This window comes from Megascapheus bottae, chromosome 1 (assembly GCF_031878675.1).
Source record: "Megascapheus bottae isolate mThoBot1 chromosome 1, mThoBot2.hap1, whole genome shotgun sequence".
Classification (NCBI taxonomy): domain Eukaryota; kingdom Metazoa; phylum Chordata; class Mammalia; order Rodentia; family Geomyidae; genus Megascapheus; species Megascapheus bottae.
Window position 1 is genome coordinate 6,510,186 of NC_143509.1, and position 24,799 is coordinate 6,534,984.

Below are 24,799 nucleotides of genomic sequence, written 5' to 3' on the forward strand. Positions count from 1 at the left end.
AAATAATGTTTTATGTGATCAGATGATCACAGGTATTGAGCCTTTGTGAGTCTCCCCTGAGTGTAGCTGACTTTGCTTGAACCACATGTGCATGCCTAGAGTCTTGTATAATTTATCATGAAGTGTATTACCAATAATACATCAGGCAAATGCTTAATATCCAGTATCTACAGTAAACTCAAGAAACTAGTCCTCCGCAAAACCAAACAAAACAATAACTAAATTGGCAAGGGAACTAAAGAGAGACTTGTCCAAATGTAAATACATAGACTTAAAAATCTTTGATGGGCTATAGACTCTATAGACCTAATATTTTACTACATATATTAATGGGTATCTATGGCATACAAAGATGCAACTTAATTTGAATCATGTTCTATGCAAATGCTAGTGATTGTATATAGAGATTTCCATCTTGAAGACTTTTTGTTTAACACGACATTTGAAATATGATGTAGAAATCAATGTAAATAAATGTTGGGAGCCAGAGTGGAATCAAACTGTACCTTGATTTGCATCAGACAATTGCTTTATTGCCTTATTGTTTTCTGGCTTTATTCTGTTTAAATGACCTGAGATTTACCATATGAATGTAACACCTGGAAGTTCCCTGGTTTCAAGAAGGGATATAAGCCTTGAATTGAGAATAAACGGGGCTGCAGTCTTTACTAAGGCTGGAGACCTCCCGGACCTCATGTGTTTGTCTCTCTTCTATTTTTTCCTGTCCCTGCCCCCTATTTCAGGAACTCCAATTTGCTACCGGTAGGCCCCGGCAAATAAAATCTTTAAAAACAAAAAAGTATCACAGAATGTATTCTATATGAGTGGACATGGAGGATTTCCACCTGCAGTGTCATATGGTGTTGGAGATTTTGAAGACAGGCTGATGACGGGCTTTCCTACCATCATGGACCCTGATTTGCAGAACTCAGAATCAAATCTTTCAATCAACTCACTAACATCTATGGAGGGGTAAGAAAATAAAAAAGGATGTCCAAAATAATAGATTTTAGCCTTGTCTTCTGGTAAACAAAGGTTCCAAATATTATGTCAAAGGACAGCATCTAAAATATAGCTAATTGGGGCCAGGAGTTTTGGTGGTAGAATGTTTGCCTAGCAAGCATAAAGACCCGGGTTTGATTCCTCGGTACAACATGCACAGAAAAAGGTGGAGGTGATGCTGTGCCTCAAGTGGACATGAGCTCTAGCCTTGAGGAAGTCCAAGGACAGTGTCCAGAACCTGTATTCAAGCCCCCTGTCTGGCAAAAAGTATGGTTAATTATAGGATATACAGGAGTGCAATTCCAAGTTGTAAATCTTTTGAGTAGTCCCCAGAAACTTTAACAACAGAAATTTCCTATCAGTGTCGTGAGTGGGATTCCATTAAGAGGTACAGGAATGAATGCAAACAAACAATTGTGGGAGAATGCAGTCATAATACTCAATGTTCATGTGTGTAAAAAAGGAAATTTGGATCTTTTTAGGGGTGTGGGGGTCATGGTGCTTGAACTCTGGCCTGGGTCGTGTGCCTGAGCACTTCAGCTCAAGGTTACTGCCCTACCGCAGGACCTGGGTGCTGTCCCTGACCTCTTCAGCTCAAGGATATTGCCCTATCCTTGAGCCACAGTTCTGCTTCCAGATTTCTAGGAATTAATTGTAGATAAGAATCTCTGGGCTTTGTTTTGCCTGGCTGGCTTTGAACAAGATCCTCAGACCTCTGCCCTCTGAGTAGCTAAGATTACAGCTGTGAATATACATTATACAAGAGTGTGGACATATTAATTTGTAATCCCTTTCTACAAAGAAGTCAAGATAAAAAGTTTTGAAGAGAGAAGGTAGCTTAGTCCTATTATTAAATTATATATACTTCAACGATCATCAGTGATTTTGGTGAAATGCAAACTTTTATAAAATTGTACCAGTTAACTATATGGGGAGAGCCAATCACACAAGTGACATGAAAGTGACATCAGCAAGCATTCATCTCCCCATAGTTCATAATAATACATGATCAGTCACACTCTGATATTATATATTGTCATTTGATATGTCTCAAACACATTCTGTAAATCAATGAACCTTCTGCAATAGCTTATGCATTCATTTTACAACCAAGTCAAAAATAATGTTTGTTTATTGTTTCCCTGATGTAAAACACTTTTAGCTGTGCACCTGTGCTTCACACCAAGAATCCTAGCTACTCAGGAGGCAGAGACCTGAGAATTTCTGTTTCAAAGCCATCCAGGGCTGGGAAGTGCATCAAAATTTTATGTCCAATTAATCACATACACACAACCCCCCACAGCAAGAAGTCAAGCTATGGCTCAAGAAGTAGAACAATAGCCCTGAGCAAAAAAGCTCAGGGAAAGTGTCCATATCCTAAGTTCAAACTCCAGGTCTGGTACAAACAAAGAAACAAAGAGGCAAGCAAACAACAACAAAAAATCATCCACCATGCTTTCATGAGCCAGCAGTTAGAGGCTCACCTCTGAGATATGAGCATTCAGCCAGACCTGTGCATTAAAAAGTCCTAGATCCTATCTATAAATTACTAAAAACAAAAAAGGAGGTTGTACATAATTTGCCAAGAAATCACAAAACCCTGAGTTCAAACACCGGTGCTACCAAAACCAAAATGATCTGTTTCTGTCCACTTTTTAAAAAAATTATTTTTTTGTTTTATTATAATGTATTGTGGGACTACAGGTATATTTCACACATAGTTGGAGTTTTCATTATTCATTAAGATTGGAATAAACAAAATAAATATGCTCAGAATGGTTAAAAATCAGGAAACACTAAAGGTAAATAGAGCCGTATGATGGTGGTTTATGCCTGTCATCCTAGCTACTCAGGGGACTGAGATCTGTGGGTAATGGTTCAAAACCAGTTCATCAGGAAGGACCAAGAGACTCTTGTTTTCAATGATCCCCCAGAAATCCTGAAGGTGCCTCCTGTCTCAAAGGGGTAGAGAATTAGTCTTGAGCAATAAAGCTCAGGGAAAGCATTCAAAAGAATATCATGGCTGCATTTGGTCATATACATATGGGGAAAGCGATCCAGACAAAGTGAGGGGATGGGTAGGGCATGAGAGAGTCTAGAAGAACTGTAGAATGAATGACTTTGATCACAGAGCGATAAATAAACATGACAAGTTGAATCCTCTGGTACAACTATTTAACCATAATAAAATTTTGAGAAAGGGAAAAGAAAGAAGTCACTGAGATTGAGAGATCTAAAGTGGTGAGATTTCAAAACTAATGCTGTTAAGATTTCTGGAATTTAGCACTGCAATCCTTTTATCTGAGTCTTGAACTCTGGACCTTACCCTGTTCCTGATTTTTTTCTTTTTGTCAAGGCTGGCACTGCTTTCATTGAGACATAACTCCTTTCAACTTTTTTGGTGTTTAATTGAAGGTCAGAGTCTTGTTGTCTTTCTCCAACACATAAGGATGTCCATTTCTAGAGCCCTATGTAGATTTGTTCTGTATTGGAAAACAAATTGTTTCCTTCCTCATGTGAGAAGCATAAAGCTTTAGCCTCTACCTCATTTCCCTGCCATCTGCTTAGGATCTGCCACAACATCTCTTACACCCGAGGGAATTCCTGCACTAGTCACCACAGCAGATGTATGGTAATGGTGAAGATGCTATTCAGTGGACAAATGTTAATCTGATATTAGAGTGCTTATCTAGCATGCATAGAGCCCTGGGTTCAACTGCTCAGTGCCACATGCACGGAAAAAGTAGGAAGTGGGACTATGAGCATAGCCTAATGGTAGAGTGCTCAACTCCCATGCAGAAAGCCCTGGATTCAATTCCTTGGTAACACATCCATAGAAAAAGCTGGAAGTGGCAGTTTGGCTCAAATGGCAGAGTATTAACCTTAAGTAAAAAGTGTCTAAGGACATTGCCCACGCCCCAAGTTCAAGCCCCAGGACTAACAAAAATGCAAATCAAAAACCTTGAGATTCCACCAAACCTCAGTTAGATGACCACTATGAAGAAAACTGATAATCACAGATGCTGGTGGGGATGTGGCCAGAAGGGGACATTCCTATGTTGTTGGTAAAATTTCTGAAAAGCTATGGAGATTCCTCAAAAGACTGAACAGAGTGTCCCTGGGACCCAGCATTCCCACTCTGGGCCATTTGATCAAGTCCACTACAAAAATGGCCCCACTGCATCTAGCAGTACCACCATTTTCATTGAAGCATTGTTTACTTATCCAAGATATGGAATCAACCGAGATACCCCTCGGTGGATGAATGGATGAAGAAAATGTGGTCTATATGCACAATGAAATTCTATACTCACATCAGAAAGAATGATAGTGTACAGTTTGTAAGGGAATAAGCAGATCTGGAAAATTAACACCCAACTTCTCAACTCTTCATCTGTATTGTATTTGTAATATCAGGGTTTGTACTGTAATGTTAACCTTAAATCATAGAATGTTTTCTGTATGTATTTGGGGATGGGAAGAAAAGGAAATATTTGAGTAAACGTTTATATGAATAATAAAACAAAATAAATTAGAAAAATATGAACTTTGAAGATGGAATCATGATGTTTCTGAAGATATATGGTATGGATAGAGAACAATGAAAATTTATTAAAAGTCACCCCAGTTTGGAGATCAATTATAAGGATTGTGAAAAGTCCATGCCACCTGTCCATCAGATAAGCATAGGTGATAGAAGTTTAATGTATTAATCATCTGGATAGACAGAGAGTCTTGAACCAGCATGGATTTCCTTCAGGTCCTCTCAGCTCTCTGTTTGAAATGTCCACAGAGACTTGGTCATTGATATGCTCAATTTGGCTAATTGGGAACTGTGGGCCACAATCCTCCAAGGCCATCTAGAAGTGGAGGGGGAGCCCTGCCCTTCCCTTTCCTGCCTGCAGGACCCTGCTCCTCCATCTGCCTCCTTGTCAGCATCCCCCAGCTCTGCTTCCATGGTGTCTTCACATCCACCCTGAGGCCAGAGGCTGAACTAGTTCTGCACGGCAGGTCTGGGGTCCTCAGATCTGTCCACCTGGGTCATGGCTGAAGAGGGAGGCAGCTTAAGCAAGTGAGTACTGAGGGTGGATATCTGAGAAGGGCTTTGGAGATGTGTTTTGTGGATCATGAGGACAGCTTAACTGAGAGGATGTTGTTGTTGATGATGATGATGATAATGATGATGATGATGGTGATGCTGATAATGATGAGAAGGAGCATGATGAAGAGGAGGAGGAGATGTACGGTGATGGTGCTTGTACTGCTGCTGCTGCTGTTGGTGACAAGAACACCACACAACAATGATCCACGGTTGACATGTTACCCTGTGCTCGCTTCTGAGCTCAGTTTTATGTCATTTTTTTCTCATTTCATATGCTTCAACTTCCTCCATGTGTGTGTGTGTGTGTGTGTGTGTGTGTGTGTGTGTGTGTGTGTGTGCGTGCATGCCTGCGCTGGTTTCAGATCTTTTACCCATGGTCTGGAAGATGTCCTTAAGTTGTTTTGATCAAAATTGGCCCTTTACCATGGAAGCCATAGCTCATACCATTTCCAGCTGTTTTGGTGGTTCCCCAGAGGTAAGAGTCTTATGGACATTCTTGCTCAGGCTGACTGGGAACTGCCTTTCTCAGATCTCACAATTGCAGGCAGGAGCCACTGGAAACCGGAATTGATATATATATATATATATATATATATATATATATACATATATATATGTATATATATATACATACATACATACATATACACACACATATATTTTTTATATATATATATTTTAACTAGCTGTTTTTGCTTTCGGGTGTTCATTTTTATTAATATGTAGCTTAGGTGATCCAGGAGTTGACACCCTCAGAATCCTTTGCTACCCCTCACACTTTACGAACTTTCTGTATAGATGCACTGACATGTTGATCATTGCATGTTGATAAGTGACATCTAACAGCCATGTCTGAGAGAACACAAGTGCTATTTGTCTCTGAGCCGGACTTACTCTCCTCAATAGCAAATTTCCACGTCCACCCATTTCCCTGCAAATGCCTTAATACCAGAATAGGCAAGTCCAGTGGGACCAGAAGTAGATTTGTGTCTGCCTGGGGTTGCAGTGAAATAAGAAGTGACTGTTCAGGGGTCTGGATTTCTTCTCAGAATTGTAAAATTTGAGTAGGTTAATAGCTGCCTCATTGTGAATGCATTATAAGTGATGGAACTGTATCCTTTAGATGATTCTTATGAGAATGATCTTCAATGAATCTGTTCTTGACTCAAGACATGAGTAAGCTGTAGTATCATATCAACATATTCTAGCTCATATTTCTGTTCTGTTTTTGGATTTCTTAAAAAATTAATTTAGGAAAGTACATTACTATCCCTTCCCCCTTTTCAATTTCATTTTATTGCCAGGATAATGTACAGAGGAGTTACAGTTACATACGTAATCTAATGAGTACATTTCTTGTTGGACATTGTTAAGCCCACCCATGTTTTTCTCTCACTTTCCCTCTCTCCACATCCCCAGTTGTAGAGTGCATTTTCAACACATGGTCTTGTTTGTGTTACTTTTACATATGGTTATCCTTTGTCCTTTGTCTCACCATTTTGTTGTTTTGCTTCCCTTTCCTAATTCAAGTACATATATATATATTTATACAAATCACCAGGTACCAAAATCAGATTCAGTGACAAGAAAGGAAAAATCATAATGGGGGGAGGCATTAGAAACAAGAAATACCTTCACATACTATATTAAAATCATGAAGAAAACCCTCTTGTTTCCATATCCTGGAGTTCATTGACCTTAGCATCATCCTATATGGTCATATGCACATAGATTTGAGCTATTGTGATCCTCTGCTTGGAAAATCCTAGACATGTACTAATTATCACAAATGAGGGAAACCATGCAGCCTACGGTTCTTTGGGTCTGGCTCGCTTCACTTAATATGATTATTCCAGGCCTTTCCATTTCCTTAAGAATGGGTTGATGCCATTCTTTCTCATGGTTCATAGAATTTGGTTATGTATATGAAGCACATTTTCTTGACCTGTTCATTGATAGAGGGGCTTCTCGATTGGTTCCATATCTTAGCTTTGGTAAATAGTGCTGGAGTGACCATGGCTGTGGCGGTAGATTTCCTGGGGCCTTGTTTATGGACATTTGGGTAGATGCCCACAAGTGGGATTGCTGGGTCACAGGGAAGCTGTATGTTTAGCCCTTTGAGGACTCTCCATACTGCTCTCTACAGTGGCTCAACACATTTACACTCCAACCAACCGTGTAGTAGTGTTCCCTTCTGGCTCCATACCTGCCAGCAACTGTTGTTATTACATGTCTTGGTCATGGCCATTCTAACTGGAGTGAGGTGGAATCTCAAAGTTGTTTTGATTTGCATTTCTTTTATAGCCAGAGATGGAGCGCCTCTCTTCATATGTCTACTGGCTATTCTTATTTCTTCTTCAGATAAGTATCTCTAGAGCTCAACAAATTAAAGCTCCCCTAAAGTAAACCATCTAAGAAACAACAACCCCATTTAAAAATTGTTTTGGGATTTCTAACAATGCTGTTCACCAGTAGGACAGGAGGATAGGCAAACTTCTGGGTGAGAAGAGGCTGGAAGTGGGGGATTGCCATAACAGAGAAATATTTCTAAGTATACTCCATCTCAAATATGTTACACATTTAAACTTATAAATATTTGGATATCAGGTATGTACAGTTGAGCATTCCTGGACACACATTTTGTTTTTCTAATGACATTTCTTCTTTAAGCAACTGTCCGAGTGATCTCGAAGCAGAAAATCTAACCACAGTCTCTGAGTTCTATCTCTTGGAACTCTCAGATGACCCTAAACTACAACCAGTCCTCTTTGGGATCTTCCTGTTCATGTATTTGACCACTGTGCGGGGAAATCTGCTCATCATCCTGGCCGTCAGCTCTGACCCTCGTCTCCACACCGCCGTGTACTTCTTCCTCTGTAACCTCTCCTTGGCTGACATCTGCTTCACTTCTACTACGGTCCCCAAGATGCTGGTGAACATCCAGAATCACAGCAGAGCCATCTCCTATGGGGGCTGCATCACCTAGATGTCTTTCTTCCTCTTTTTTGGCTGCATGGATGACATGCTTCTGACTGTCATGCCGTATGACTGCTTTGTGGCCATCTGTCACCACCTGCATTACCCAGTCCTCTTGAATCCTTGCTGCTGTCGCATCTTAGTACTGGTGTCTGCTTTGTTTAGCTTGTGGATTACCAGTCACTCAATATATATTGATCTTACAATTAACTTGCTTTAAAAGTGTGGAAATCTTGGACCTCCTGAAGCGCTCTCTCATTTTTCCGAGGTTTGGATTGACTCATTTTCTGTTCTTTATCTATAGTAACTAAATTATCTTCAGCTCCGGAAATTCTCTCCTCTGCATTGTCTAACCTGATATCAATGCTATCTACTTTATTTTTGATCTCCCTTGCTTCTAATTGCTCATTGTTGATGACTTGCATCTCTTCTTTTAGATCATGTATGGATTTCGTTAGCTCCTTGATTTCCATTTGACTGGTTAGCTCAGTAGCTTTATTTTCTTTGGACATTTGCTGGAGTTCGGTCACCTTTTTATTTGTGGATTGTATAAATTCATCCATCTTCCTTTGAAAATCTTTTATTATGGCCTCTCTTATGGCTTCTTCTTTTTCACTTATCACCTTGTTTATGGTTTCCTCTTGTTTAGCTATGGCTTCCTCCCTTATTCTCTTTCTTTATATTTTCACATTTTTCATTAATGATGTTTATCAATTGCATTTGTATAGCACTTGGAAGACTCTCCTTTAGGTTTGCCAGTGACTGTTCCATTGTCTGTTTACATTGGGTGGGGGATGTTGTTTCTTGATTTGACATTTTTCTTGAGTTTCTTGTTCTGCCCATTAGAAAATGGGAGCAAGATTAATACTAAACATAATTACAGGTTTCAGATATAACCAACCTAGACCTCTGTAGCTAGCAGACACTAGAGGTTCACAAGTTTTGATTGGTGTTATCACTCTTTCTTTTTGTGCACTTACAAACCAGTCTAATACAACCACTGATGAGCGATTTATACCCAAAACAATAAGCCTCTCAATCCAATCCCTATTTTCTTTAAGTCCCTCTGAGCCTAGAGAATAATTAAACACCTAGATATACAGTATTGCTCAACAGCCATCAAGTGTAGATCCGTGCAGTATAAGAGTTGAAAGACGAACAGAGATCCAGAGATAGAAAAATAGAATGAGAAAGGTCAGGGGAGGTACAAGAGGATTAACGTAGGAGTGTAAGAATATTTTAGTAATGAAGAAAAAGGATAGCATAAGGATTACTTGCCTAAGTTGGTAACTAGGTAGTGTATTTGAGTACAACGTTTGGAAAGAATTAGAATAAAAGTTATGTGTTGATGCACAACTAGCTCTCAGACCAACAAGTGGCCTCACAGTGGACCATGGGATGGATCTGTGAGCTTTAGACTGAGAGTGCTGGGCAGAAATTTTCCTGTGCTGCTTCCAGGGGCGGCCCCAAGACAAGGGTCTGGGGATTGAGAGTTTCCAGGGGCTCTCAGCAGGACCAGCAGGAGACCCCTCTTTTCCGAGGGGTGGGGCCCAGCTGAGAATGTTGGCTCCAAGGGCGGAGCCGCGCCTTTTTGATTCTCAGAAATGGAACTTGGCTGCTGGTAGGCCCTTCAGGTCCCTGCTGTGTTTCCACTGCTTTGTCAGAGTCTGTGACTTTGGGGGGGCCCCTCGGTGCTGTCTTGCTCAGGATTCCCAGCTGGAGCATGCCCTGCTCAAGAACTGAGGGGGGCAGATGCTGGCTTCTATTTTCCTGCACACCCTACCCGCTGTTGTAAGGCAGGGTCCCAGAGTCCTCCACTCTCCAGATCCAGTGGCCTGGGAGAGGAGCCTGGTGGGCGGGTGGGAGTTGGGACAGCCCGCCTCCCTTGGTGGGGTGCTGGGTCTTAGTTAGCCCACCTATCAATCTCCAGTCAATGGCCTGAGGAGGGGGCTGTTTAGGGAAGGGACAGGATTCTAACTTCCTTGCCTCCCTACTCCCGCCAGTCTTCCTAGGGCAGGGTGGAGGGGTCTGAGTTAAGTTGTATTGCTTGGCACGAGCTCTGCTTTCGGATGTGTTTGGGAACCCAGTGTATTGCTCACGCCTCTGTGTTCCTTCTGCCGGTGACCCACAGTGGTGGGGAGTCTTTCACTGCCCTCGGATCTCTGCCACCACCGCCTGTGTTCCTCGTCTGTGTTCCGCTGTTTGCTGTTCTGGTTCCGCATTTGGGTTCCGCTGCTTCTGCCCTTCGCTGGCCTGGTCCTGTGCTGGTTTCTGCAGCAGTCTGGCTCCTGGCCTAGTGCCCTCCACCCACCACCACTTCTTGCGGCTTGGAGTCGGGGGAGAGAGGTAGGGGAGGGGTCCTCGCGTTCTGAATTCTTTGAGAAAGTTGGATGTGAGCTTTACCTGGATTGCTTTTCCCATTTGAGTCTTTTCCATTGCTTTTTGAGTTTGTTGTTGTGGATTTCTTAAGATGATTGGCTCGTGGGAACCCTCGTTCTCTCTTTTTGTGAAAGAGAGCTAGGCCGCGTCCGTATTGTCTCAGAAGACTAATTTAAGGATAATTGGTATTGAGGAGGGCCTGGAGAAAGAGGTCAATGGTATTGGAAATATACTTCAGGGAATCATCTCAGAGAATTTCCCAAATATCCAGAAGAGCAGGCCCATCCAGATACAAGAAGCTTTGAGAACCCCAAACAGACATGACCAGAAAAGAACATCCCACCGCCACATCGTAATCTGAACTGGATCAATACAAACTAAAGAAAGGATCCTAAAGGCAGCCAGGGAGAAGGGATCAGTAACCTATAATGGCAAACCAATCCGAATAACCCCAGATTTCTCAGCAGAGACCATGCAAGCACGAAGTGACTGGAAGCATATATGTCATGCCCTTAAGTCAAATAACTACCAACCAAGAATACTGTACCCAGCTAAGCTCTCATTCATAACTGAGGGAACAAAAAATATTTCATTCCAGGGAAAAGCTGCAACAATATGTCGCAACAAAATCAACACTACAGAGAATTCTCAAAGATGTTCTATACATAGAAAACCAAAATAAATGCAATATAGGGAAAGAAATGGCACCTAAACAGCATACCATCTAAGGACCACAAGAACGGTCAAGACACAGACACTAATAAAAACTTTTAAAACTGGTAGGAACTAATAAATATCTCTCAATCCTAACTCTCAATACCAATAGACTTAACTCTCCAATGAAAGGCATAGGCTCTCTAGTTGGATCAAAAAGCAAGAGCCATCGTTCTGCTGTCTTCAAGAGACACATCTTACCCAAAAAAACAATCATCTTTTGAAAGTGAGAGGTTGGAATAAACTCTATCCAGCTAACGGCCCCCATAAACAGGCTGGAGTTGCCATCCTCATATCAGATAAAATAGACTTCAAACTAAAATTAGTAAGAAAAGACAAAGAAGGTTACTACATACTACTATAGGGATCGTTCCCCCAGGAAGACATAACAATCCTAAATATTTACAAACCCAGTCCCGGAGCTCTGAAGTTGATCAAGCAAACTTTACTTACACTGACACCATACATAGATCGAAACACAGTGATTGTCGGTGACTATAACACACCACTCTCACCTATGGACAGATTAACAAGGTAAAATCTCAACAGATAAACCTTAGAAGTGAACAACTATATAGACCAACTAGATCTAACAGACATATGCAGAATATTCCACCCAGCAACAAAACAATATACGTTTTTCTCAGCAGCACATGGAACATTTTCCGAAATAGACCACATCTTAGACCATAAAACAAACCTGGACAGATTCAGAACACTGAAATTATTCCCTGCATGCTCTCAGACCACTAAGGCATCAAATTGGAACTGAACACACATCTCCACCAACGAAAACCCTGTAACTGATGGAGACTGAACAACACATTGTTGAATCACCAAAAGGTCATCGAAGAGATCAGAACAGATATCCAACAGTGTATGAAATTTAACAATAAGGAGCACACAAAATACCAACTACTTTGGGAAACAGCAAAGGCAGTACTCAGAGGAAAATTTATAGCCCTGAGTGCCTACAACAACAAGTTGGAAAAATCGAAAACAAACAAGTTAATGTCTCACCTTAAGCTTCTGGAAAAAGAGCAACAAACCAACCTTAATCCCAGTAGAAGAAAGCAAATTATTAAAATCAAAGCAGAATTAAATAATTTGGAATCAAAAAAAACTATAGACAGAATCAAAAAAAGAAGGAGTTGCTTCTTCGAGAGAATTAACAAAATTGACAGACTCTTAGCAAATCTTACCAAAAAAAGAAGAGAGCATATCAAAATAAACAAAATTGCAGAAGAAAATGGTAATATCACGACAGAAATTACCAAGATCCAGAATATCATGAGGGAATACTTCTCAAACCTTACACCAACAAATTTGAGAATCTAGAAGAAATGGATGAATTCCTAGCTAATGTTAACATACCCGCCCTAAACCATGAAGAACTAACCCGACTCAACAGGCCTATTTCAAGCTATGAAATAGCAATGGCAATTAGAGAACTTCCACCTAAGTAAAGCCCAGGACCAGATGGATTCACAGCTGAATTCTATAAGGTCTTCAAAGCAGAGCTCACACCAATACTCCTCAAGCTTTTCAACGAACTTGAAAATGAAGGTTCTTTACCAAACTCATTCTATAAAGCCAGTATAACCCTCATCTCACAACCAGACAGAGATTCATCAAAGAAAGAGACCTATAGAACTATTTCTTTGATGAACATCGATGCAAAACTTCTCAACAAAATACTGGCTAACCGTCTACAACAACTCATCAAAACAATTATGCACTATGATCAAACTGGATTCATCATAGGGAAGCAAAGCTGGTTCAACATATGCGAATCAATTAATATAATTCAACACATCAACAGGAGCAAGGACAAAAATCACATGATTGTCTCAATAGATGCAGAAAAGGCATTTGTCAAGATCCAACACCCCTTTATGTTAAAAACTCTGGAGAAACTAGGAATCTATGGAACATTCCTCAATATAATAAAGGCTGTGTATGAGAAACCCACTGCCAGTATTACACTTAATGGTGAAAATCTAAAGCCATTTCCTCTAAAATCAGGAATGAGGCAAGGATGCCCACTGTCTCCATTTCTCTTTAACATAGTACTAGAATTCCTAGCCAGTGCAATAAGGCAAGAAGCAAGCATAAAGGGGATCCACGTAGTCAAAGAGGAAATCAAAATATCCCTATTTGCAAATGACATGATTTGTACTTAAAGAATCCTATAAACTCTACTCCCAAGCTCCTTGAGGTGATTCAAAACTTTGGAAGCGTAGCAGGCTATAAAATCAACCCTCAAAAATCAACTGCCTTCCTTTACGCCAACAGTGAGAGGAACGAGGCAATTAGCTTAACTAAGAATGCAAAGGACCTTTTTGATAAAAACTTTCAAATCCTAAAAAAGGAAATTAAAGCAGAACTAAGGAAATGGAAAAACCTCCCATGCTCCTGGATTGGAAGAATCAACATTGTGAAAACGAGAATCTTGCCAAGGGCTATCTACAAATTCAATGCCATACCCATCAATATCCCAATGGCATTCTTTAAAGAAATAGAAGGAGCAATTCAAAATTTTATATGGAATAAGAAAAGACCCCGTATAGCAAAAACACTTCTTAGCAGAAAGAACAGCGCTGGAGGAATTTCAATTCCAAAATTAGATACTATTACAGAGGTATAATTCTCAAAACAGCTCGGTACTGGCACAAGAACAGGCCTGAAAACCAATGGAATAGAACTGAGGACCCAGATATTAAACCACAGACCTGTGGCCACCTAATCTTTGACAAGGGAGCCAAAAAAATAGAATGGAAGAAAGACAGCCTCTTCAACAAGTGGTGTTGGCAGAACTGGTTAAGCACCTGCAGAAAACTGAAGTTGGGTCCTTTTTTTTCACCCAGCACTAGAATTAACTCCAAATGGAGTTAATTCACCTGGAGGTGAAACCTGACACACTGAAAACTTTACAGGAAGGAATAGGTGATACACTAGGCCTCCTTGGCACAGGTCAAAACTTTCCTAATGAGGACACAGAAACACAACATATCAGAGAAAGGCTGAATAATTGGGAATGCATTAAACTGTGGAGCTTTTGTATGGGAAAGGTTATAGTTAGTAAATTAAATAGGAAGCCTCCAGAGTGGAGAATATCTTCACCAACGAAACAACGGACAAAGGCCTCATATCTAAGATATATCAACAACTCAAAAAATTGAATCACTCCAAAACTAATCTCCAAAGTAACAACCATCCCATTAAAAATGGACCAAAGACCTAAAGAGAGACTTCTCTGAACAAGAAACATAAACGGCCTCTACACACATGAAGAAATACACACATGAAGAAATACACAACATAAAAGAAATGCAAATCAAAACAACTCTAAGATTCCACCTCACTCCAGTTAGAATGGCCAGGATCAGGAAAACGAATACTAACAGATGCTGGAGGGGATGTGGCCAGGAGGGATCACTACTACACTGTTGTTGGGAGTGCAAACTCGTTCAACCACTATGGAAAGCAGTGTGGCAGTGCCTCAAAAGGCTAAACATAGAACTCCCCTATGACCCAGCAATTCCACTACTTGGCATTTACCCAACCATCCAGAAACAAGGGCACACTAAATCCACTAGCACAACAATGTTCATTGCAGCACTATTCACCATAGCAAAGATATGGAACCAACTTGGATGTCCCTCAGTTGATGAGTGGATCAACAAGATGTGGTATTTGGACACAATGGAATTCTATGCTGCTGTCAGAAAGAATGACATCGCCCCATTTGCTAGGAAATGGAAAGACTTAGAAAAAATCATATTAAGTGAAGTAAGCCAGACTCAAAGAACATAGGCTCAATGGTTTCCCTCATTTGTCATAATCAGTATAAACCTTGGGCTCTCCCAGCAGAGATCTACAATAGAACAAAACCTAGATACATAAAGCCATATAGAATGACACTAAATGTAAGACCTCCAGGATGTAGAGACATAAGCCATATAATGAGTGATTGTTGTCCTTCATGTACTATGTTATCTCTCATCTTTTTTTTGATGTCCTTGGTTATCTCATATTCTTACAAGATTTCACCTGGTTATCTGATATATTGTATATACGCATATTTTGATTATTTGAAGTCGGATAGAGAAGGGAGGAAAACGAGATGAGGGGTGAGGTGGTGGGAGGGAAATGAGGGCCAAAACATGAGAAAGGGTATCAATGTTTGTGAAGTAATGCACCTTCTTTCTGGTGCATGTAATGCAATCGTTCTATTAATTACAATAAAAATACATGAAAAAAATAATTTTCCTGGAAGGAGCAATGATAGAGAAGGGAAGAGTTGAATGAAATTCATTTGACGTTTGAGTTTCTCCTGCAATATATGAAGAGTCTAAACAAATACTTCTGTGGAACTTTTCTAATTTGTTCTTCTTCAAGCACAAGCATATATTCTGAGAGACTGGGTACTTTTGAGGTGTGTGTTGTAACTTCAAGGTTCCTTACAGTAGCTAATAGGCCTGGTCTGCATCCACCTTCATTTTGAACGACTGCATTTCTGATGGGTTCACAGCTGAGTATCTCGTCCCTGTGGTTTTTGCCTCCTGAAGCTGGACACTGGCTGCCCTCACAGGAACCTTAGAGTTGAGCCTGGAGCTTTCATCCACCCTCAGTGGGCAGTGGGGTTTGGAGTCAATATTGCCTTGTCATGATCTGGATGAGTAGATGAAGTCATGTGCACTCAAGGTCATTTTTCATCAAGAAGAAAACCATTGGCAAGAGAATATGAATAACCTTAACTCGGAAGGTCGGAAATATCTTTTGTGTGTTATGGAGGTTGAACTCTGCCGGTGTGTATGGGCCTTGTCTAGGCCTGTGGGTGAGCTGGACATGGCTGTACATCTGAGCTGAGGTGGTTTTGAGACATTGCCCCACTGCTGGACCTATTGAACCTAGTTGGCACTGGTTATTACTTCAAAGACTGCTTAAAAAAGAAAAACAAAAAGGTATGTTTCTGTCCAATTTTATTGAGGTAAATTTTACATATTACAAACTTGCCACTCAATCCTTGCAACATTCTTTGTTGGGCCCACCATCTGCAGACATTCATCATTCTTTACAAACTAACATTTTAAACATTAAAAATATACATTCTTCCATTTAGAATCTATCCTGATAGATTCTTTTCTAGTAATGGATTGTACTAATGAAACTAGAACAATTAGGTATTCAAACAGGTAGAATTTATCTGATTCCATGTCAACTTTGGTGCTTCTGCAAAACAGCTCTTGGTTTGAACAACCTCCTCAGGGCACTTTTGAGGTTCTTGTTCCTCAGGCTGTAGATGAAGGGATTCAGGAGAGCAGTGACCGCTATGTACATTGCTGAGGACACAGTGATGCGCCTGGGAGAATGTGACATGGCCGATGCAAAGTAGACCCCCAATCCTGTCCCAAAGAATAAACACAGCACTGACAGGTGAGAACCACAGATGGAGAAGGCTTTGTATTTCCCTCCTGTTGATGGAATTCTCAGCACTGAAGAAATAATTTTATAATAAGGTAAAAGATTCCAAAGATTGTAGGAATCCATATATTGTACCAACAACATATTTGAAGATAGCATTTGTGAGTGTGTGCTTACAGGAAAGATCCAGGACTTGAGAAGTATCGCAGAGGAAACTTGGGATTTCCACTTCCTTGAAATCAGTCATATGTAAGGCCATCCACACGTGCATCTGTCCATCAAAGATGCTGTTAACAAATGACAGTAGAACCAAGGAGACACATTGACAATGGTTCATGATGAGAGGGTAATTCAGGGGGTGACAGATGGCCACAAAGCGGTCATAGGCCATCACAGTAAGAAGGAAAAGATCCATACAACCAAAAGTGACAAAAATAGATATCTGGGTGAGGCAGCCCACATAGGAGATGGCTCTGCCTTGAGTCTGGATGTCCACCAGCATCTTGGGGACGGTGGTGGAGGTGAAGACAATGTCATCCAAGGACAGGATGGAGAGGAAGAAGTACGTGGGGGTGTAGAGGTGAGGGTCAGATGTGATGGCCAGGATGATGAGCACATTTCTGAGCACAGTGATCAGGTACATGGACAGGAAGAGCCCAAAGAGCATGGGTTGTAGCTCAGGGCCATCTGAGAGTCCCAGGAGATAAAATTCAGAGATGTGTGTTAGATTGCACCTCTTTGCATTAATTGGAGATCTTTTATATAAAGAGAGAGCAGTACATAATGAAGAAGTCAGAATTCCACAATCATTTTGAACTCAAATACGCATAGTCGATATCGACATTCTGTCTCACACTTTTCAGTTGTGACAAACACAATCATCCTAGATTTTTTTTGTCTCATGTATTACCATTTTTGTATTCACTGTAGATACTCAACTGTGTTAGAACATTATAGGCAGTGTTTTCTGATCAGAAAAATACAGATTATTCTGCATTTCAGGGTAGTTCACAGCAGTGATTTTTTTTAAAATCTGTGAACTTCATTTTGATCCAATGTGCCTGCAGTCTCCCAGGAGAATATGCATCCTTGCTTTGTTTTCTAATTCGGTCTGTCTGCCTGTGTGTCTATCTGTCTCTCTTCCCCTGCCGTGTGTGTGTGTGTGTGTGTGTGTGTGTGTGTGTGTGTGTGTGTGTGTGTGTGTGTGTCCATGGGCGTCCTAGGATTTTGACTCTGGGCCTGGGTACAGGTCTTGAGGCTTTCCTGCCCAAAGGAAAGCTCGAACACTTCAGTAAGAAACTCCACTTTTGGCTTCCTGGTAGCTAATTGGAGATTAGAGCTCACAGGTCTTTGCTGCCCATGCTGGCTTTGAACCTCTATCTGTCGAACTCAACCAGTTAAGTAGCTAGGATTCCAGGTATGAGACACCAGGGCTGGGACTGAATTATACCTAAAAAAACATGAACTCTTCAGTCTCCACAATATAAATAAATCAAGATCCCCGATATGATATCTGCTTCTTCTTGAAGAAATTTTAGGAATTGAGGAATTTGCTGACAGTGTATCAAAGGATTCCTGGCATGTAGGCAATGGTGATTGACATTTACTTACTGGGTTTCTTCCTTTTCAATCATCTATCTGATCATTGAACTTCCTATACTGGTTTCTAACTGTGACCCCTGTGGCTCTGTTTTGTTGTCAGTCTATAATGCCCTAAATAAGATATTCTCTTCCTGGAACTCTGAGAGAAATCAGACAGATGCCCAATTAGAAAATTGATCCAAAGCTTACAAATGTCAATGAATTCACTAACATGGATGGGGGGAAAGAATGTCCAATACAATAGATTTTAGCCGTGTCCTCTGGACAGCAAAGCTTCCAAGTTATATGCCCAGATGACAGCTTCTAAAATATGGTTAATGAGGTCCAGGAGTTTAGCCTGTTGATGGACTGTTTGTCTAGCATTCACAAAAATCTGATTGTATTCCTCGGTACCACATACACAGAAAAACGTGGAAGTGGTTCTGTGGCTCATGTGGCCTTGAGCTGCAGCATTGGGAAAGCCCAAGGACAGTGTCCAAACCCCAGGACTGGCAAAAATATGGCTAATTACAGCATATGCAGGAATTTAATTCCAAGTTTTAAGTCTATCAAATAGTCCCCAGACAATTTAACAACAGAAATATCCCGAATATCAGTATCTGGAGTGGAGTTCCATTAGGAGGTAGTGGAATGAATGGAAACAAGTAGCCAAAGGACAATGCTGTGATAATACTCACTGTTTATTTGTTTTAAAAAAATCTGGATAATAATGTGTCTATTGGTGATAAGGCAGGTGAAGGAGGAGAATGGTGGAACAGATAACTCAGATGAACATACATTATAAAATTACAAGGACATGTTAATCTGAAATCTGTTGCTGCAAGTAAGTCAAGATAAAAAGTGTTAAAGAGAGAAAGTACCTTACTCGAATTATTAAATGATATACAATCCATGTTTTCTGTGAAATACGAAATTTTGTTAAAATGTTTCAATTAAGTACATGTGGAGAGCCAAGCACACAAGTGACACCAAAACACATTCATCTCTCCATAATTAAAAATACATGATGAGCCACGCCTTTTACATTATTTATCTTACATCATTTGATTTGTCTCAACCATGTTCTCTAAATCAATAAACCTTCATCAGTGTAAAGTAGCTTATGTATTCATTTTCCTACCAAGTCACAAGTAATGTTCATTTAGTGCTTTCCCTGTGTGTCTGTGCTTCACACCCAGAATAATAGACACTCAGGAGGCATAGACCTGGGAATTTCATTTCAAAGCCATCCGTGGCTGGGAAGTCCATTCGAATTTTATATCCAATTAAACACACACACACACACACACACACACACACACACACACACACACACACACACCACACACTCATACACACAGAGACAGCAAGAGGTCGAGCTATGTCTGAAGTAGGAGAATAATAGCCTGGAGCAAAAAAGCTCAGGGAAAGTGTCCAGGCCCTGAGTTCAAGCCCAAGGATAGGTATAAATGAACAAGCAAACAAGCAAGCTAACAAGAGCAAAAAGTACCCACCTTGCTTTCATTAGTCAGCAGCTAGAGGCTGACCATGAGATATGAGCATCTGAACACACCTGTGCATTAATTACCCCTAAATCCTTTCTCAACAATGACTACAAACAAACAAAAAATCTGGTTGTACATCATTTGCCAAGAAAGAAGAAAGCCCTGAGTTAAAGTAACAGTGCTACCAAAATGGAAAAGATCTCCATTTGTGCACTTTGATTGAGATAAGTTATCCATGATAGAAAATTCACATCTCAACCACTGTAAAATTCAGTTTGTTGGGCAACCATCTCCAGACATGTGCTGCCTATACAAATTTAAATTTTTTGCATTACAAAACTATATTAAGTGAAGTAAGCCATACCCAAAGGAACATAGGCTCAATGGTTTCCCTCATTTGTCATAATCAGTAGAAAACTTGGGCTCTCCTAGCAGAGATTTACAAGAGAACAAAATCTGGAGACATTAGGCCAAATAGTATGACACTAAATATAAGGACTTCCAGGATAAGGAAACAAAAGCCATATAATGAGTTATTATTGTCCTTAATATACTGTTATCTCTCATCTCTTTTGCTGTCCCTTGGTTATTTCATATTATTACAATATTTCACCTTGTTATCTGATATATCTTATATATACTTAATTGGTTATTTGAAATAGGAGAGGGAAGGGGGAAATCAAGAGGAGCGGGGAGAGGGGGAAGGGAAATGGGGACCATGTCTGAGAAAGGGTATCAATATTTGTGAAGTAATATACCTTCTATCGGGTGAATATAATGTAACCCTTCTATTAATTACAATAAAAATATATGAAAAAATGGAACCCCTACTTCAAGAAACACCTTGACCTAGCCAGCAAATTTCTCCAGTATTCATGTGTCATGAATGATACTAATGAAACCAGAGAATACAAATAATGTGTTCAGAGAGGTAGGATTTACAGGACTGAGGGTCAACTATTCTTCCTTCTGCAAAACCATATTACAGATGTATTTCCTACCTCCTGATGTCAGCTCCTGGTTTGTACAACCTGCTCAGGGCTCTTTTGAGTTCCCTGTTCCTCAGGCTGTAGATGAAGGGGTTCAGGAAAGGAGTGACCACTGTGTACATCACTGAGGACACAGTGCTGCCCCGGGGAGAATGTGACACCGCTGATGCAAAATAAACTCCCAATCCTGTCCCAAAGAATAAACACACCACTGACAGGTGAGAGCCAAAGGTGGAGAAGACTTTGTACTTTCCACCTGATGATGGAATTCGCAGAACTGAAGAAATAATTTTATAGTAAGAGAAAAGGATTCCAAAAATTGGAGGAAATCCATAGATGGTAGCAACAACATATTTGAAGATACCATTTGTGAATGTGTGCTTACAGGAAAGATCCAGGACCTGAGAAGGGTCACAGAAGAAACTTGGGATTTCCAATTCCTTGAAATCGGTCATCTGCAATGCCATCCACATGTGCAACTGTCCTTCCCAGAAGCTGGTCACAAATGACAGCAGAACCAAGGAGACACAGAGACGAGTGTTCAAGATGAGAGGGTAACTCAGGGGGTGACAGATGGCCACAAAGCGGTCATAGGGCATCACAGTAAGAAGCATAGCATCTATGCAGCCAAAAATGGTGAAGAGACACATCTGTGTGAGGCAGCCTGCACAGGAGATGGCTCTGCCGTGACTCAGGAGTTTCACCAGCATTTTGGGTACGGTGGTGGAGATGAAGCAGATGTCATTCAAGGAGAGGAAGAAGTACATGGTGGTGTGGAGGTGTGGGTCTGAGCTGACGGCCAGGATGACCAGCAGATTTCCCAATAAGGTAGTCAAATACATGGACAGGAAGAGTCCAAAGAGCATGAGTTGTAATTTTTGATCCTCTGAGATTCTAAGTAGAAGAAAATGTGTAACGAGGGTTAGATTTTGTGCTTCTTTTCACCTGGACAACTGCTCAAAAACAAAAACATATTGATAGAAAATAAAACATATAGCCAGGAATTGTCAGCTCTAAGTACTTGAAAGTCAAGTATTTACAAGCTTGAATTTTGCACCACCTTTACAAGCTTGAATTTTGCACCACCTATGCAGTACAGTATAGTAGTGTTTGAGAATTGTGGCAATTCTCTACTTCTAGAATCTTCTCAATCTCGGATGCCTTGTTCCTCAGGCTTTTGTCTCCATATGTGCCCCAGTGACATGCAGTTGTGTTGGAAAGCCAAGAAGATAAAGACTGCCTAGATCAAGGTCACCTGACTGTACAGCCCATCCTTGTAATGTAGTGTGGGGGAACAGGTTCCAGGGCAGCAGGAGAGATCCAAGAATTTACACATTTATGATGCATGTCTCTGTCTAGGAGCCTGCTTTTGGAGCCAGTGCCCTGCCCTAGGCTCTAGGAAGCCCATCCACTGAGAGGGATGGAGAGTGGGCTTTCATGTGTAGATTGAGATTCTGAGTTGTAAACTAGGCTGGAGGATTTCAGGAAGATTCCCCTGGGGGAAGGGCCAGCAGTAGGTCAAGCCACTAGAGCAATATTGAGTTAGGAGAACAAAGCAGTTTCCCATCCATTAGTGCAGTGAATATTTCTATCGCACTGAAAAGAATATCCAATCCCAGGAACAGTAACTCCTTATTTATGTCCACTGTGACAGCACGCAGGCACAAATCTACTTCTGGTTCCTCTCAATTTTCCTCTTCTTGTATTATGGCATTTGTAGGGAAATGAGTAAGCCTGGAAATGTGATATTGAGTGAAATAAGTCAGGTTCAGAGAAACAAAGGACATGTATCTTTCTATAAAACATAAAACATAAAATTAAATCTCAATTATCACAATATATGAATGTACATAGGGTCATGTGCATCAATGCACACACAAATTGAGTAAAGTGTAGCAGGAAAGGATTCTTATGGAACAACTTTCATCAAGTAAGCTATAGTTTAACCACATGAATAGGAAGAAGCTGAAACAGCCTGCTTGTTAAAAATATACAGTGTTCCAGGAGTAGGTGGCTCAAATTTCTAATACTAACTGTTCCAGAGACTGAGGTCTGAGATTCACAGGTGGAAGCCAGTCTGGGGCAGGGAATTCTGAGAATATCTTGATTTGAATCAGGAAGTTAGGAGCTGGAAGCTAATTGAAAAGACCACCACGATATGGAAACAAGAGCCATATGATGTGTAATTGTTGTTCTTAGTGTCCTAGGTTATTTCTCATTTCTTTTATTGTCCCTTGGTTATTCTCATATTGTTACACTATCTTAGCTTGTTATCTGTTTCATTCTATATACATTAATTTGTTTATTTGGAATTGGATAGGAAGGGAGGAAACAAGATGAAGGGAGTGGGTAAGGAGAGGCAAAAGGGCACAAAAACATGAGAAAGGGTATCAATGTTTGGGAAATAATGCACTTTGTATCCTCCAAATATAACGGTAACTTTTCTATTAATTCCAATTAAAAAGAAGGACTAAAAGCAGGAAGTGAAGCTGTAGCTTTGAGCAAAAACCTCAGGGACCTGAGCACCCAGGCCCCGAGTTCAAGCCACAGAACCTACGTGTGTGTGTGTGAACGCACACACATGCACACACTACAGAAGGTGAAGGATATGAAATGAGCAAGAATGACCTAAAACCCAGAGCTCTGAGAAGGACACAGGGCATTCTGCCAAAAGTTTCATTGATGTAATGTCCTTTTGTCATTTTCACCATCATCACAATCTTCCTACTCATTCCCCACCTTTCTCCTCCGCCTCCTATTTCTCCTTCTTCTCCTCCTCTTCTTCCTCCTCCTCCTCCTCCTCCTCCTCCTCCTCCTCCTCCTCCTTCCATACAGCCTTTAGGAGAACTTAGGAAACTGGTTTGAACCGTTTATATCTTGCTACATTTGGTGAGCCACAAATGAGAATAAAAAGCACAGTAGGTAAAGAATTCTCCATTACATATACTGGTACACCTAACCTTCAACCCCTACCTGCAAATTCACTGAGGACATACACTTTCCAGTCTCCTTGTCTCCAAGTCCTTCACCACCCATCCTGCCCCACTCAGTTGCTTAAGCTGCTTCTCTCTTCAGCTATGGCCCAAGTAGACAGATATGAGGACCCCAGATCTCGTGCCCGGCACAAATCCAGCCTCTGTGCTCAGGAAAGAGATGAAGACACAGAAGGAGCAGAGATGGTGGTGATGAGGAGATAGATATAGGACCAGTGTCCTGGAGACAGGAGAGGGAAGGCTCATCCTTGACATCTACATGGCCTTGGAGGATTAATACCCACAGGGAACAATTAACTAACCTGTGTGTATTAACAGGCCAAGTCTCTGGAAATTTCAAACACAGGGATGACAGAATCATAAAAAATTTCCATGACTCGTGGCCAGGAATGTGGCATAGGGTAGCGTGCTTGCCTAGTATGCACAGAGCTCTATGTTCGAATCCCTGGCATCATATATACAGAAAAATCCAGATGTGGTGTTATGACTCAAGTGGCAGAGCACCAGCCTTTAGCAAAATGTGTCCAAGGACAATGCCCAGGCCCTGAGTTCAAGCACCCAGACTGACAAAAAAAAAAGAAAACCTTTTTACGTAGGGGTACACTGGTTTCTTTATTATCATGATTATTATTAATTTGTTGTACCAAGATCTTACAGTTCAACATATCAGTTTGTGTAAAAATGAATTTTGGTTGTTTACACCCTTTCTGTTTCACCAACTCTCCCAACCTCAATAATATCTTCAATATTCTATTTTTTAAATAAATATTTGAATTACATTAATGTATTTGTACCAAGGAGTTGACACTCAATAGAGCAGTTGATGAACACAGTGTATCTTGATCCATATCAGCAGTATTTTCTATTTCATTCTACCCAAACTCCCCTCCCTTCAATTGTCTTAATTTTGTAGGGTATGTATGGAATTTTTAATAACATTTCCCCCTTCTCACTTCAGTATACCATCCTCTGTCTTATCCTCTACATTTCCAGTACATTATTTTTTTCATATTTTTATTGTAATTAATAGAAGGGTTACATTATATTCACCAGATAGAAGGTGCATTAATTCACACACATTGATACCCTTTCTCGTGTCTTGGTCCCAATTTCCCTTCCCCTAACCCCACC

The 24,799-nt window shown here is 40.7% G+C and overlaps 1 pseudogene; it reads left to right on the forward strand.

Moving 5' to 3' along the window:
* Positions 1-820: 820 nt before the first annotated feature.
* The window catches only part of LOC150068185 (olfactory receptor 7E178-like), a 29,979-nt pseudogene continuing 6,000 nt past the window's right edge, over positions 821-24,799 (forward strand).